The sequence below is a fragment of the Molothrus ater genome, chromosome 13, assembly GCF_012460135.2.
Source record: "Molothrus ater isolate BHLD 08-10-18 breed brown headed cowbird chromosome 13, BPBGC_Mater_1.1, whole genome shotgun sequence".
In the NCBI taxonomy this organism is placed as follows: Eukaryota; Metazoa; Chordata; class Aves; order Passeriformes; family Icteridae; genus Molothrus; species Molothrus ater.
Genome location: NC_050490.2, coordinates 14,279,261 through 14,296,672, shown reverse-complemented (window position 1 = coordinate 14,296,672; position 17,412 = coordinate 14,279,261). Strand labels below are relative to the sequence as shown.

Sequence of the window (17,412 nt, the reverse complement as noted above, 5' to 3'; positions counted from 1 at the left end):
ATCCATACCAGCTTTAATCCTTTAAACAACCTTAAACTTCTGAATCTGGGTGTTTTTGACTGAATGGTGACACCAGCAGGTCCTGCTGGGATTCCTGGTGGGATGGGACATCCCTCATTAGTCACCCCCAGCCACAAAAACACAGAGCCAGACCCTTGTTCAGGAACATCTCTCCAGGAAGGCAAAGACAAAGCCACCAAGCCTATGAGGCTGAGCACAAAACACACTCGGGGTGAAAAAGGAGAGAGTTTAGCAGCAGGGAGCTGCAAAGGAAAGAAGACTGAACCAAAGCAATGTAAAGATTAACAGGAAGGTGGAGATTAAGCACTGCTGTGACCTGCCTGTTTTATTATGAATAAAGAAAGGGTACAAGGAAATACAACACCAGTGCCCTGCTTCGTGCTGTGCTGACCTGCCCCTGCTTAGGCCACCAGCATCAGATGGTATAAACAGCCCAAAGGAGATTTGCCATCATGGTGTAGAAATCATATGCCATTTAGAAACCCTGGAATTAAATTGCCTTTGCAATTCAACAGCAAGCACAGAAGGAAGATAAATAAAAAAGCCAGTGGGTTAAAAGTCAGGATCTCCTTCAGTGCTGGGAACACAGTTTGATTTTAGCTGTGCTGCACAGCCCCAAGACTAAAGCTTAAGCTGTGATATTAAGGTTCATAGAGCTGAGAAGATATTGGCATTTGGGCAGACGTCAGCAATTCTTTCAAGCGAGTTACAGATACCAAGGGCTGGAAAGTCAGAAGCATTTCTGCTGTGTAAAATGTGACATGCCAAGCTATTTATTCTGTTGCAAATGATGCTCCACATGAACCTTGAAACACCGGGCTTCTTGCAGCTGAAAATAAGCCACCCCATCCTCCCCATACACACACACACACACAGGTTTTGGCCCAGGTGTAATGATGCTCCTGCCGTCTGTGCTCCTTCACAGAGCATTTGGGACTTGCACAGGATCCCAAATTCCTTACACCATGTGGCTCCAGGGAGAAAAATTATAGAAAAATGCCTCGACATTAGTTATAATAAGGCTTGTGAGCACAGACTGGGTGACGAGAGCGTTCTACTAGCGCTGAATACAAATCAGAGGCAGCACACAACCACGGCTGGCCTGTGAAGTGATCAGCTCCTGTTCTGCACTCCCTGCAAAGGGCTTCTTGCTTCTGGAAGGGCACGTGGGAGAAGCAGGACGGAGAAGGGCAGCCCAGGACACGCTGCCCACTGCAGAGCTCCCAGCAGGAACGCTGCCAGTTCCCACGGCTGGAGCAGGGACCTGGGCACGCCGGGACCCCGCGGCCAGAGCTGCCCAACCCAGGGTCCTCTGAGCCCCGCTCAAATAACAGCCTTTGCAGCTCGTGGCCAAGTATTAAATGTCACTTTCATGCTAATTTTCAAGCTTGGACACAAGTGTTTGTTTTTCAGGGAATGCTCCAGAAAGCTTTCGCCTTCTGCGCAGATGGGTACAGCCAAGATCTAGAAAACAATCCACCAGAACTGATGAGACTTGATTTTCCTCCTTATGAAATTATTATATCCGGGATTTTTCTGAATATAAAAGGTTACAGTTAAAACCTGGGACAACGAAAGCAGAAGTTAACTTTCGTTAAAAAAACAAACTAACCCTGAATGTTGCAATTACTTCTGCCACACAAAATGCCTACTAAAATTCAGAAATTATTATTCAAGTTAAATATTTGACTAGTTAGGTTCGGTTTTTGCAAGGGTTGTTTCATTGGGTTTTCTTCCTGTCTTAAATAAACTCCCTTCAATTTGCTGCTAGAAAACCCTGAAATGGTGGAAATAAAAGGCAGCCAGCATGTCCTGTTAAGGTTTAGATAATGTCCAGCTGCATAAGAAGCATAGATAAACAGGAGGGAGCAACTCAGCCAACAGGATTTTGGGCCCATAGGATGGATGTCGTATGTTTGAGAAACACTTTTTGCCTTCTTGCCATGATTCCAGATTCCACAGAAGGCAGAAGATAAAGGCACAGCTCCTGCCCCATGTGCTCAGGTTGGATGTGCAAGGACACAATCACTATTACCTCCACTGCATATTAAACTCTGTGTCACCCTTCAAATTGGTCAGGATCAGAAGGCACTGATGAACCTTTGGTTTATTAATTATTTTTTTCTGCTCCCTAGAGAAATTACACTGAAAATAAAAAAGAGCATTTTAATTTCCCTTGAAGAAACTTGGAAAATTATCATTCCAATTTAAATTTGGCGTTCTGTTTTTTGGTTTTTTTTTTAAGTAGTCTACAACTTTCTCTGAAGTTGTGGTAAACTTCTTGTCTGTCAATGGAGATTTACTTGGTTAACAGTTGCATGCAAGTGGAATTAGACCTTCATCACCATTTCTAGAGCATGCTGGGTATATGCACAGCATTGCACAAATTAAGAACTGCACCAGACAAATAACAGGTCGCCCATCCAAAAGGGCTTACATTAATTATGTTAATCCAGCAGAGACAGAGGAGTGTGATTAAACAGTCTCTACTGCCTGGGATTTGGCTGTTATCCAGCAGTAATCCTGCACAATCTGGGTTTGAAGTGTGTGTAAAGAGTGTACTCTAACCACCTATACTCAAAACCAAAGCCAGTGACTTGGGTAGGCGATGGCATCCCTGGATGCAGGAGCAGTTCCTGGAGAGCAGCATCTCCAGAGATGAGCCCCAAGCCCCCAAGCTCAGCTCCAGAGCAGCCAGACTCTCCCCTGACTACTGTGAACCTACAGGCACTGGGGCCTTGAGTTAGGCAGTAACTGTAATTAAACCCCAAAAGCCTCGTTAACAAAGAGCAGAAGGAGACACCAGAAACAAACCTGGTGCCAAACCCTGACATGCAGCTGTTTCCTGTGCACCTGATGGGGGAGGAAGACTCAGCTACATGGACCCTCCATGCAGTGACTCGAGGTTAGATCTGAACTCGAACAGAGAGAGAAATCTGTACAGGAGATGCCTCATCCTCCTGCTGCACAGAGGAGTCTGTTAAACAACAATTGAAGTGTCACCTCCAGATCTCCCCCTTCTTCCAGCTGTAACACAGCAGTTATGAACACAACTGGCTGGAAAAGGGATGCTGATCCCCATGCAGCAACACAGCCTGGGGCAATACAACACACAGCCTCACATCACATGTTTGTGACCAGCAGGAAAGGACAGGTCCCTTCAGGCAACTGGAGCCACTTGGTGCTGAGCAGACAGGCTGTGACTAAGGTGTCCATAACCTGGGCTTGAGGCAGAAAGCCTCAGTGGTCAATACTGGACCTCCTGCTTCTCATCCAGAGCCTTCCACTGCTTCTCTCTGACCTCCTGCTTCTCTTCCAGAGCCTTCCTGCCATGGGTTAGACAGACAGACCCTGCAGAACTGAGCCTGTGCCTGCTCTGTGCCAGCTCCCCATGGCAGCAGCACACCAGCCTTGCCCCAGTGATGCCACCCAGCCACTCACTGTCCCCAGAGGCACTGATGGTGGCACCTGGTGTGACAGAGCCCTTGTCACAGATGTGTTTCATGAAAAATCCTTTCCTCGGGATTTTTTTTCCTGAGAAGCCTCAGAAACAAAATGTAACCAATGGTTATCTGCTGCTGTGGAATGCAACAGGTGGATCTGTGACTGGTCTTGTGTGGTTGTTTCTAATTAATGGCCAATCACAGTCCAGCTGTCCAGACTGTCTCAGTCAGTCACAAACCTTTGTTATCATTCCTTCTTTTTCTATTCTTAGCCAGCCTTCTGATGAAATCCTTTCTTCTATTCTTTTAGCATAGTTTTAATATAATATATATCATAAAATAATAAATCAAGCCTTCTGAAACATGGAGTCAACATTCTCATCCCTTCCCTCATCCTGGGACCCCTGTGAACACCACCACAAGCCCTGACCCTGCTCCTGCAGCAAAAGGTTATCTCAGCTTCTGGCCCAGCTGGCAGCACAGCCTGGCCACTGCTGTGAGGACCCTGCTGATATACTATCCACCTGCTGTAACCAGAGCACAGCTTATTTATTCACTCTGTCTCTGGCAGGCTGTCTCCCATCCAGAGGCATCTCCAGGGAAAAGAAGCAAAAGCCACAAGTCACTGCTCACAGGCATGGAGAGCTCTGCCTACCCACTGAGGAACCTCCTCCAGCCCATTCCCTCCTGAACATCACCTCTGGCAAGCAGGCAGCAGCTCTGTGCTGCCTAGCACAGCTCCAGAGGGAAGCTGGCAGCAAAAGCAATGAATCATCTGCTGAACCTTAACTTGTGACGGTGTGAGCGTGGACTCTGCTGTGCTGGATCCAGCTCTGGAGGCTGCGAGCAGCAGAACCACAGGCACAACTTGTGGGATGTGCAGTGGGAAAGGTCTGCTTCCAAACATCAAAGCCATTCCTACAACCACAACTGACAGGGAAGCAAATCGTTAAATCTAAAGAGATCCACTTGAACAAATTCCATTCCTCTCTCCTGCATCCCTGTGAGACAGAAAGTCTGCAGGATATTGTGGAAAAATCAAGATACTCTCAGAACAAAGGCTGAGGTCCCAACCCTCCTTTTCCCCATTTCACACAACAGAAAATGACCAGTGAAAATGCAGATCTGGAGAAATGCTCTGTTTCCAAGTCTCCTGGACAGAAAACTGAGGTAGTAACTTCAACATACACACAGAAGATGATAAACACATCTACAAGCTATCTCTAAATTCTCAGTCTCATTTGCCAACTGAGAAGCTACAGACAGCAAGTAATTTCTCTGTCTCAGCAGGGGAGACAGGACAGAAATCTGCAGATAATGTGAAGAAACGCTGCTCAGGCAGGAATCAAAGAGCCAATCCTTGGGAAGTGCAGATCACTGTTACACAAGTCTGGCTTGCAATGTTTCTTTCATATTATAGTAGAAAAACCCATTCATACAAACAGGGAATCATGTCAAAATGTACCTATTCTACTACTAACTTTGTGTGGATAAACTCATAAAACCCTCAAACTTAGGGGTTTGCTGTACCACAGCCTCAACTCAAAGTGCTCTTTGATGATCTGCTGACAACTCACTTGTTCAAGGTTTGCATTTGGTTTGAAAAGCTCAACATCCCCAGCATGAAAAACAACAATGTTTTCCTTGGGTCAGCAAAACAGGGCAAAGGCAGCTTTTATTTTTCACCCTAACCCTAGCTGGGAGAGGCATGGCTCACATTCAAAGGCACGAGTACGCTCTGCCACACGGCTGGGAATGAGTTTTGCTCTGTAGCTCTGTAACATCATCCAATTCTCAGCTGGAGGTTTTCCAGTTAATAAAACGGCCATATGGGGCATTAAAAAAAAAAACAAAACCAAAAAAAAACCCAAAAGCATTTCCTTCCTTTGCAACCTTCAGTCTGAAAAAAAAAGAAAAAAGGAAGGGAAAGGAAGGGAAAGGAAGGGAAAGGAAGGGAAAGGAAGGGAAAGGAAGGGAAAGGAAGGGAAAGGAAGGGAAAGGAAGGGAAAGGAAGGGAAAGGAAGGGAAAGGAAGGAAAAGGAAGAAAAGGAAGAAAAAGCAAGAAAAAGGAAGAAAAAGGAAGAAAAAGGAAGAAAAAGGAAGAAAAAGGAAGAAAAAGGAAGAAAAAAAGAAAAAAGAAAAGAAAGATGGAAAAAGAAAGACGGAAAAAGAAAAAAAAAAAGAAAAAAAGAAAAAAATCAAAAAAAAAAGAAAACCAAGAAAAGTAAAGCAGCAGCCAGTGGTACTCCTGAAATTCAAGAGCATCTCTTTTCCTACTTACAACCCTTTTACCCAGCAAAAGCACTATCAGCACCTTTGATGGGTGTGCTGCGGGCAGAAGACAAATAATGATGGGTTGGAGGCAGCAATTAGCATCTTCAGTAAACACTGGATCTCTCTGGGAACAAGGCTTCTGGCACACTGGCTTCCTGACACCACCCACACTCCCCATCCAAGCACACTGTTTATTCACAAAACAAGCCTGCCTCGTGAGGGAAGGGAGATGTGAGCACCCTGTGGTCTGGGAGAGGCACACCCCAACACCCTCCTGACCCCTGCAACAGCTGTCACCCAGAAAGGGCACGGTCAGCACAGATTCCACCTGGACACCTGATTCCCAGGTGGGTGTCGATTATTCGAAGAACCTGAATTTTAATAAAAAAATGGAGTCTTTGGATGTGAGGATCCAGATTTCTGTAGATTAATGGAGATGGCCCATACCATGTTTCTGCTGTATTGGCTGAGCTCCTGTCTTAACTCTGGTTGCTTCAATACCTGACCCCCGACCCCCAGTTTTAACATGTTTAATATGCTGCTGCTCACATCAACACTCCACCTCCCTTTCACCACCACCCTTATTCTTGCCTCTGCTGCATGCAGCCTTTGCTCAAGCAGATTTCTCAAATCCTTACCCCATCCTAAGCCACCTCCAAGAGCTCCCCAGTGCACTGTAGATTCAATTTCCAATTGCCTTCCTGGGCTGCAGTAAGCAGCAAGGACTTTCTCAGCATATCCTCAGCCAGCCCTACACCTCCTTACTTGACTCTCATTCCTCTGCTCCACTGGCTCAGCTCTAGAATTTACTGCCCCTCCAGGGCTAATAAAACCCAAACTTGCTGATTTTAAGGCACAGAGTGTCTCTTCTGTTTACTCAGACTTGGAATACCACAGGACAGCAAGGCTAATTTATTCAGAAAGCTTCACTCAGCTGCTCTCATCTCCACACTACCACAGTTTTGGGGGGTGCAGAATGTGAGATGAACTCAGGGAGCTACACATGGGAGCATTTTACACAGCAATCTGGAGAGCAGCACAGCTGCATTTTCACTTCTCTTGTTTATGTGAAATTTTCACTTCAACAGGTCTTTTATGCATCAGCAGAACCCATTAAAGACTGTATTTTTCACCTAATGGGATTGCCTGTGGTGATTTTTGCCAGCTGTGCCAGCCTGTGCCTTATCTCCCCAGCCCCAGTGCACTTTCTCACCAGTCCAAGGGATTCTATGTGCACTCCTATCTGTGGTAGGATGCTGCAAGACCAGGGCGATGGCACAACTGCCAATTCAGCAGATTTTTGATAGGCAGGTGCAATTTTAAAATATCTTTACTCCAAGAGAAGTTTTGTACCCACTTCACCATCTTCACAGCCTTAGAGCCACAATCCTAAACACCCACTCAAGAAAGCAATCTTGGGAAGAAAAAATGCACAACCTAACTCAGAGATGAGAAAAACCACAGGGAACTGTGGAATTTGCTCCCATTTTTGTTGTGCAGGCTGCAAGTGAACTTCAGAGGTGACTGGACAAGTCTGGGATGTTCATCCCTGTGCTGCTGGCTCCTGGGAATGAGTTACAGGACAGTGAGGTGTCTGACTGTCCTCAAAATGCTTCTTGCAGCTCACCAACCCAAATCACAGGATGGTTTGGGCTGGAAGGGACCTTAAATTCCAACACACCTTCCACTAGACCAGGTTGCTCACAGCCCCATCCAGCCTGGCCCTGAAGACTTCCAGGAACTGGGAATCCACCAGTTTTCTGTGCAACCTGCTCCAGTGACTCACCACCCTCACAATCAAGTTTTTTCCTAATATCTAATCTAAACCTACTCTCAGTTTGAAGCCTTGTCCTGTCACTACGTGCTCTTGTAAATAGTCTCTCTCCACAATGCAAAGACAGTGTTGGTCTCAATTTAATCATCCAGCTCTTGGAGGCAAGTTAAACATAGTTTGCAGAGGTGGAGCAGGCTAGAGCTAGCAGACAAAAAGCCAGGATCTGTAACCCCTCTGACACTGAAAAGAAAGGAATGTCTGCACCCATGGAAGATGCATTGCTTTGCAGGAATGTAGTGAAATGCTTTAGTTCTCAGAGCAATTGCAGAGCACTGGAGTCAGAACTCCTGGGGTCTATTCTCACCCTCTTGCTAACTTGTTTTATAACCCTTGAGACGTTCTGAGTAGGAGTATTTGCTTAACCTAAGCTTAATTTAAGTTCTGGTCCTACTTACAAATCAAGTACCTCCAGGACTCCAAGCTCCTAATGAGGGGGGGGTATACAATTACACAAGAGAGTGTTTCCATTTCCTAGGGAAGTCTCACCAACACATGAAATAAAGCAAGGTTTGAAGGGATAAGATGTTATTTTACCAGATCAGGTGACAACTGAGAAACAAAATGTAAATATTCTCGAGCATGATTAGTCACACTGATCAGAACAAGCTCCACCAAGCATGAACATGTGTGTATTAAATAGGTGTTATGTCTCCCTACAAACCTCTTACCCTCTGGCACTTGTGGGAAACTCTTCACAGAACTCTCACCCAGAACCATTGCAAATAATTTTGTTTCCTGCAATGCTGCTTCCTGTAGTTTACAACACAGTGTTGTGCTTGTCTCCCAGCAGCACCACAGCAGCACATTTACAGAGGATGTGATAACACAAGTGCAGTAAAACATCTGTATGCTTGCATTCCAGGAGTGTGAGTTTTTATATAAAATGAGGAGAGGGAATACTGAAAACACACACACACACACATCTCTACACCACAAAACCAACAAGTGCCCAGAAAGCTCCAAGAGAAATGACAGCTCAGGCCAGTAAAGCATTAATCAGTGCTCAAGACACCTCAGAGACACAACCAGGGAACTTTGTAGCTCACTTCTCACATGCTACTGCCACCCCTTCAGTCTCTAACCCCAGCACACAGTTTATAACTGTCTGCTGAGAAAAAGCTCTCTCTAACAAGTCTTATTCTTTCGATGATCAGCCTGATTGGATTAGGACATCCATATGTTGTAGCTGAGGGCTAACAAGATAGAGGTGGTTTTTCATCACATGGGTAATTGGTCTCTGCAGCAATTACTAACACAGCAAAGTTGTCCCAGTTGTCTTTTCCTCCCCCCTAATATTATTTCTTTCAAACTCTAATAAGCAGTCTCACATCAATATGTACAAACAGTCACAGTGGGACTGGTTTGTCTAACACTGAGGGCAGGAATGTACAGAATACCACAGGGAAAAAGTGAGGTAAGCAGAGGGACTCAGTTGCACAGAGCATCTTGCTCTTCTACCAGTTTGAACACTTGAATGTTCACTATTGCTTTGATCTGCTGCCTTCAGCCAGATCCTGCTCCCTGTCACAGACACAGCTTTGTTTGGCTGCACTCAAGAGCTCTGAGGTATTAAGTCAAAGAGCAAAGTCACATGTTGTAAACTTCTATCCAAGAAACTAAATCTCACATTTTAACTGGTAAATAAAGGGCCAAATTTGGATAGTCTCCTCCATACAAAATCCCTATTACTGAAATCAAAAGGGGGTTTAGCAGGAGCAGGCCTTGCTCTTAGGAAAAGCCAAATACCTCATTAGCAGCATAGTTAATGGAATGGCCATACCCTGGCAAAAAGAAAGCTGATAAAAGACTGAGTCCTTTCAAAAGAGCAAAGTTCGAAGAAGCAGTTTTGGGAGCAACTTTGAACCAAACAACCAAATTTTGAGAAAGCAAAGCCAGAATTTCTCCAAACCCAACAAGAAAGTGCTTAATAACCCCAGATTTATGCAAACTTATCATTTATGCAAAACAAATCCATAAAGTTATAAACCTTCAACATTCGCCAAACCAAGGAAGAGCTTCCACTCCGCTGGCTGCTAAGATGACCACAAAGGATGCAGAGGAATTTTATTTTCGTTTTACAAGGTACCCATCCCTTTTGGCCACATTTTTCCCTCCAGGCTGATGCCTGAAAGGCAATCAGATACTTGTAGTTAGTGAGGCTGCACTGATGTTCCCACAGCAGCTCTGCCCCCGGTCCCACACTGCTGGGCCATCACACACCCTCCCTGTGGCAACAGGACAAGAGAGAAGATTTTAAACTACTACAGGGTCAATTCCAAGCAGATCTACAGAAGAAATGTGTTATGAGGAGGGTCATCAAACAGTGGGACATGTGACATTGACAGAGAGGTGGTGGAGTCCCCAGTGCCCAGCAAAGCCAGGATAAAGCCACAGTTTAACAGCTTTGGCAGCTGAGTGCTGCCAGGTCCCGTGGGTCAGCAGAGCTGCACGTTTGTGCCATGGCACTGCTTGGGACTTTGCAAAAGCAGACACCTTTAGGAGGTTACTCAAATAGCACTTTTTTGGCACCTAAAGGGTGTAAGTGCTGGCTCGCCCAGAACCCAGCTCAGACCTGCAGCAACTTCTCCAAGTGCAAGAAAACTTGGTTGAGCACCTCACCCAGGCACAGGAGAGGCAGTTTGAAAGAGGGAAAGCAGGAACTTCTCTGCATTCTCCTATACACTCATACAAGCACCTTGTCCCACACATAAGTGAGTAACACCCAGCCAGTGCCCTGAATTGTGCTGGCAAAAGGGAAAATTCTGTGCCTTGCCCCACCATAGGAAACAGAGGCCCAGCTGTCCTCAGTGCCAGCCTGTAAACTGTGACCAAAACATCTGGGCACATCTGAGGCAACACGGATGCCCCACCTTATGTGCAGTAAGTTGGGGACTCTCGGTCAAGCCTCCAGAGGAAGGGCCAAGACTGGCACACACCACTCCTGCCTGTGCCATCAACAAGGCACAATACAGTCTTCAGCTTCTGACAGGGGCAACTCACCACCTTCCAATCTGTTTAATTAATTTTATGAACCTTAGGACTCTGCCTATGAGCCATTTAAATGACAAGGGCACTGCACTAGACACGCTGCCCCAGGAATGATGTACCTCACTAGGCTCTCCCAGCTGATGACTATTTCAAGTACTCCACAGAAAAAACCCAACAAACTCAACAAATGGAGTGATTTTTACAAGACATCAGAGTCAGCAAATCCCAATTAAGGCAAAAAATCAGCTGCAGAGTACACAGGGAGCACAGAGTAACATGGAAACAGCTCCCACCCTCAATATGCTTTCACACAAAGTCATTTGGTTGGGCTCAAGCTTTATTTACTCAGCTCATAACAACAGCAAAGAAAAAAAGCTATTAGCAGAAGGTTAAGGTAACTGAAACAATTGCTGTAGAATAATGGAGCCCACAATAGTTACGACTTCGTGCATATATTTATTTAATTGAATAAATACATTCATTCAGCTACTGCTTTTTGCAACAGCCTTCCTGCCTGCAGTGGGAAAGGTTATTCCCATTAATTGATTATTGTTACTGCTCTAATACACCCTGCACACTTGTTTGTGTTCCCATTTAATTTTCCAGGGTATTACCACCAGCACTGTAAAAGGGGACGTGTGTAAGGGAGCCAGCCCTGCTGACACACAGCAAATGAGAACACCCATCTCTCCCCAAAGGACTGTAATTATAAAAGGCTGCAGGCCATGGATGGATCAGTGGGTTAATACCAGGATACCACGTGAAGCTGTGTAATTTCACCTGATCACAGTGAGTTCATGGGGGAGAGACAGCCCAGAGAATCTTTCACACAGACACCTTCCAGTAATGAACAGGCATCACAGCCCTCGCGCTGGCAGCAGCTCTCAGAGCTAATACTGTGCCTTTCCCAGCCCAGGGGAGGCTGTGACAGGAAGGAAAGGCTCTCCAAATCACCCGTAGGAGGATGCATTTACTGAACAAAAGCACTGCAGAATTCCGTCTTCGGGCTAAAAATATTACACACCTATAAAGCTGCCTGTACCAGCAAGGGGAAGAGCAATTCTGGCTTCTGTGCCCACGTGGGGGTGGACAAACTCACCAGGCAGCTGATAGGTATGGAGTGGGCACAGAGCAAATACAACAGATAGGAGTCAGCTACAATCCACTACAAAAGACCTCATAAAACAGGCTTTAAAAGGAAAAATGCACAAGGCTGGCAGGGCCTTGGGTGGTGAGCTCAGAGAAGCATGTTCCAGCAGGAAGGGCTAATGTGAATAAAGCACCCATGTTGATTGCAAGACCACAAATGAGCACAACAGGAAGGAGAGTGGGAAATGCTGTGAGGAGTGAAAGGATAAGCAGCCAGGATGGGCAGAGCTGTACAGACCTCTCAGGTGGGTCCTAAAGGCCTTCCAATTGATCACCAGATGGCCTCAAAGGGCTGATGATATGACCTGTATGCTATAAACACACAATTATTCCACTTCCTGTGGTTTAGAAATGTAGGTTCAGCCATACATGTCAAGAAATTTGAGCGCTTTGGAAAGGACAAGACTGATCAAAATACATTCATCCTCCTTGTAAGAGACTTTTCATCAGGTAGAGACAAAACCAGCAAACCTAAAACACAAAATGTTGACTCAAACTCTGATTTCAGCAGCTTATGCTGATAACTTGCCATTAACTCACCAGCATAGATACTAACTCTCAGATTTAATTCTTGTCAGTTGAGAAAATGTTTCTCCTTCTCCAAAGCACAATGGCTGCTATCATTTTGACTGACGTAAGCTACCATAAATGATTTTTCAAATGGACAAATTTATCCCTGGAGACAGCAAGATTCCAATTAGGGCATGTTTGTCTTCCACTGCAGCAAATCTTGAGCTGGTGCTTAAAGCAAGACAGAAGGCACCAGAAGCGAGAGTGAGCTTTCTCTCTGTCATCACAAAACAAAAAGTGCTTCTACAAATTCCATGCAAAATATCCCCACACTAATACAAAGGTCAAAGCCAGGAGCTGCAATGCAGGGTCCCATCCCTCTTACAGGGTTAGTCAGGGCAGATGTGGTAAGAACACACCATTCTGTTCAGCTCTCCTCTCACACCAAGGGTAAGAGCTGGAACAACCGTATGATAAAACCAAAATACACAGAGAAATAGGTAAGACAGAAGGAAGCAGCTAAGCAGAGCTGAGTTATCCATTTCTACATTCCTCTGCCCTGTCATGAAGCAGGCCAAGGACAGCTCTGTGCCCCAGAGGATGCTGTGCTCAGATACACCCTTGCACAGCAATAACTCAGGAGCACTCATCACTCCACAGCACAAACTTGTTGACTCAAGACTTGTCTCTTCTGGGGTTTCCTTTAAGCCATGCTTCACATTACTGCAATTCAGCCAGTGGCCCTAAGTCATGGGGCCTGAATATGAGGGGTGTGTGCCCATGATGCCAAACACACAGACAGCTTCAACAAATGCAAAGAGACACTCTGAAATGCATTAAAGATCAGCACAGCATTCTTCTGAATGAGTCTCACAATCTGGCAGGGCTCCTTCCAACATCAGTATCAATTTCCTCCATCAACTGGAGACAGAATAATAGCAACTTCCTCTGTTTAATACAGCCCTTAATTGTCCCAGATCAAATACTGGCTCCCAGAGGCTATTCATTCTGCTCTGTAGGTAACTGTGTCCTAGACAAGATGCAAGAACTTTTATCAGCAAATGTTAAATGCAGCAGGAAGGCCAGAAGATGTGTCTCAGGCTGCTAAAAACATTAACCAACCACATCAGTGCACTGGCCCTAATGGAACTCACAAAGCACTGCTGGGAGCAGCACGGGCACTCTAGTGACCAAAAAATCACCTGCAAGCTCCTGCTTATCTGAGAGGCAGCAAATCCATACAACCACTGTCAGATCAGGGCTTTTTTCCTCTCTTTGTAGCAGCTCTGATCCCTGTCCTAATGACAAAGTCCTCACTGATTTTAAGAGAACTCAGCAAGACTGAGCAGAAAAAGAACTAAAAAAGGAAATGCCAAGTGAGTCATTAGTGGGTGGAGAAAAGAAGCGTATAGTAAGTAGTCTTTACTCCTTTAAAATAAACAGTGCCACAAATTGAAGGAATCCTTTGACACTAGTGAAGATGGAGCAGTAACAGGCCCTGCAGAGTCTGTAGGAATGATGAATTCCTCCACTCAAAGGAGTTACTTATGCCAGATGCCAATAAACACACAGGTAAAATTAATCTGTTAGCTTGGAAACCACTAGATGGTAGTTCCAACATTAAATACAAGATCAGATTCAGAGAAAAGTAAGCAAACCAGCACCAAACCAGAACATTTTCCCCCATTTCAAACTGCTAAGAAAATTCCTTTATTTTTTCCATCTTCTGGCTGCCACTGCCAGCAATATGACCTCTGAGTCAGATGCTGAAAACAGGAGGAGAGTTTCCTCCTGACCAGCAACCTGTTCCAGTGAAAGGTGTCCCTACCCATGGCAGGGGTAGGAGCTGGATGATCTCTGAGATCCCTTCCAACCCAAACTGTTCTATGATTAACCAGAGCAGGCATGCTGCCATGATCTTTCTAACCCTGCCACAGCTCAGATGTGTTTCCTTTGGAACATACTTCAGTGTGTACTTTCACACACTCATCTCTTTGGTTCACTTTGCCCTGGGTTACCAAAACAGCCCCTTTTTCCTAGGCCTGGTTACTACAGCAACAGAATCTTTTGGAGTTTGGTAGCAACACATTGCAGGCAGCAAAAAAAAACCCCAAAAAAACCAAAACCAAAACAAAAAAAAACAACCAAAAAAAAACCCGCCAAGAAACATGAAACATGAAGCTGCAAGTCAGCAGCCCATGAAGAGAAATATTCCTGTAGTATCTCACCCCTGCCTCTCTAATTAAGAAACTCTAAGAATCCCCACCTCCTTGGCAGAGCACAAGCCTGAGCAACCCCTGACTTCAAAGGATGCACAAGAGAGGTGCACTGCCCACAACCTCCTGTGTGCCTGTCACTGCAGAGCAACCACAGGAGAAATCTGATGGGCTTCAGTTTTCTGAAAAATATTACACTCCACAGATGCTATTAGTTCTACTAATGATTAAAGCCGAAGCATCACTTTAGACTCCTTATGGTATCACATCTGCATTCTTCTGCATACACATGAGTATTAACACACAAAAAAGAAGACTGGGGGGGGGCGGTTCTTAGGGTTTGGACTTTTTTTTTTTAATAACCAGAGAAGTGTCTTGTATTGTTATTTCACTGCAAAGTGACTGTATTAGATATTATATTATTACCCCACTTAACTTTCATACATCGCAGAAGGAGAAAAAAAAAGCCCTCTTGGTGCACACAGTTATTTCTATCTAATTCACTGCCTTGGGACATGAGGATTTTTATTTCTCACTAGTGCTTAGCTGTCAGGTTGAGAGACTGCTTCTAACCCTCAGCTACAGTCCAGCCCAATGCAGCACACCCAGACTCAACATAAGCAGTACACCAAGGACAGCACAAACTGGTCAATCTGATCATTTCTCAGCAGCAGCCAGTCATTCTACAAAGTTCAGCCAGACTATTATCACTGTTATTAATTAGTTCCTATCCTGAGAGAACGATCTATGCCAGATTTGCCCCTAATTTCAACTTAGGGAACTTAACCAAAAACATTTCATCTGGCCACACACGGCCCCCACTGAGTGAGTGTGCTATTATGAGAAAGCAAACTGATATAAATATAGCACGGTGACAGTATCCACTCTGCAGTTATTTCCTCTGTGAAACAGAGCAGAATGAAGTGGGTAAGCTGCTCAGCCAGCTTTCTTCTAAGGCCACTGAAAACTGCATTGATGACATCAACAAAAATAATCAGTTAAAGACAAATCTGAGCAAATAATTCTCAAACAACATTTAAACTGAGCAATCTGACTCCCTCTCAAGTATCCACCAATGTAAGATGACACTTCTACTTGTTTCTTCTCCATTTATATTCATTCATGGAATAGATTTTTTTTCCTGGTAGCTTTTATTTTCACTAGCAAAATTGATTGCAAGTTGATAGATGAATTAATCATCCAGTATCTGAAACCCTACCTGTGATGGATAGGCTAGGACAGGGCAGAAATTAAACTTCATTGCTGGTCGAGTGTGCATACACAGGCACTCCTCTGTAATCCACAATTCAGATGTAGAAATTCAGGTTATGATTTCCACAGCTAAAGCCAGAAAGCAAACAACCCCAAAATGCTTGGGGTTTTGCGGTGAGTTTTTTTGGTGTGGCTTTTTTTCTTTGTTTGTTTTTAAACTCCACATGTAGTAACAAATACGGTTAGACAACATCCTTATCTCTGCAGAAAAAATAAAAAAGCAGCACATAGTAAGCAGAAATAATTTTCTGGAAGCATTTTCCCAGCTACAGTTGAACTGCCAACTTTAAACACGTTATTTTAGCATACAAGATGAATGTAGCTCAGGAAGAAGAAGAAGAATCACTCTTCCTAATCCTCCTCTCATGCACCCTCCTCCAGCCTGTTCTCAAGATATGAAGCATTGCTTAAAAAATGCCCACGGAACAGACTGAAAGAAGTTGCTGCTCCTCCATATAGTTATTTATAATAGATAATCCTAGAATCACTCTTAATTCCAGCTCATCATTTATGGTGTTGGCACAGTTGCTCCAGTGAATTCAGTCTCATTATTCACCTTTGGGTTGCACATTATCTTGTATTTTATACATCATCCTTCTTTGTCCAGTGGATCCCTCACAAACACTTGCAGAACCAAGTGAGGATGAGTAATGACCCAAGGACAAAGCTAAATGCTGAAATACTATGATTTTATGGCCAGCTACAGAAAAGCAGGGACACGTTTTGAATACACAGGCGAAGCTCTAAGTGAAGCAGCAATACATCCATGAATGCCATGCTATGCAGTGACCTTCCACCAGGCTTCTGCCCTACCCAGGACATTAAAAAGCACTCTGAAAGTCAGCAGGACTGCTCAGCTCTGCTCTCAATGGCCACACTCAGCTTGGAAACGAGATAAAAATGTCTTTGGGAAAAAACTCAAACAGGAAAAGGATCACCCATTCAGCTGAAAATCACACCAAGGCGGGGATGATGGGACAAGCGCATACTTTTGGTAATCAGGATTATACTAACAATGGCAGCACACACTCCACTGATTTATTCCATTGGAGCAGCTCACCTAGTGACAAATCCCACAGAAAAAGGAATGTGCCAAGCTGGTACATTTTTTCTAAGAAAACTTTGCCAACAACATCCTCTTTAAACATGCTGGAAGGGGCAACTACTGCTGAAACCCACAAGCACTTTACCCCCAATAACTGAGATGTTTCACTGGGGAATCAAAGGCAAATTTCACAGCATAACCATACGAAAGAATTTTGCAACATGATCACCAGCACCATGAGTTCTACTTCAGGCTGACTGTATCTCAAAATAGACCTCACCAGTTTCCACATCCCATTCCGTTAGAGAGATCACATTATCAAGGGTCCTGCCACAGCATCCTGGGTCACAGCACCTACTCTGTAACTGGCACTTCCTTGCTAAAATGTGACAGTGGTAGTGACAACATGTGTGTCCTCTCAGTCTCCTCAGACTGCAGTGATCACTCAGATGCTTTGGAACAGGATGAGAACTAGGGTATCATGTGGGGGGAAAAAAACCCCAAAATAAAAAAGTCAATCATCATCACACACACCACTTAAAAATTCTTCAGCTAAAAGTGAGCCACGAGCCACCAATATAAGAACTTAAAGCAATCTGGGCAAACACAAGAGAAGGAATGAGCATCTGCCCAATCATCACAGCTGTCAACCTTTACCAC

General features: G+C 44.6%; 1 protein-coding gene across 2 annotated transcripts in view; it reads right to left on the bottom strand.

The window, feature by feature from the left end:
* Positions 1-17,412, bottom strand: part of SLCO3A1 (solute carrier organic anion transporter family member 3A1) — a 139,672-nt gene that overhangs the window by 98,970 nt on the left and 23,290 nt on the right. The gene's annotated exons all lie outside the window — the stretch shown is intronic.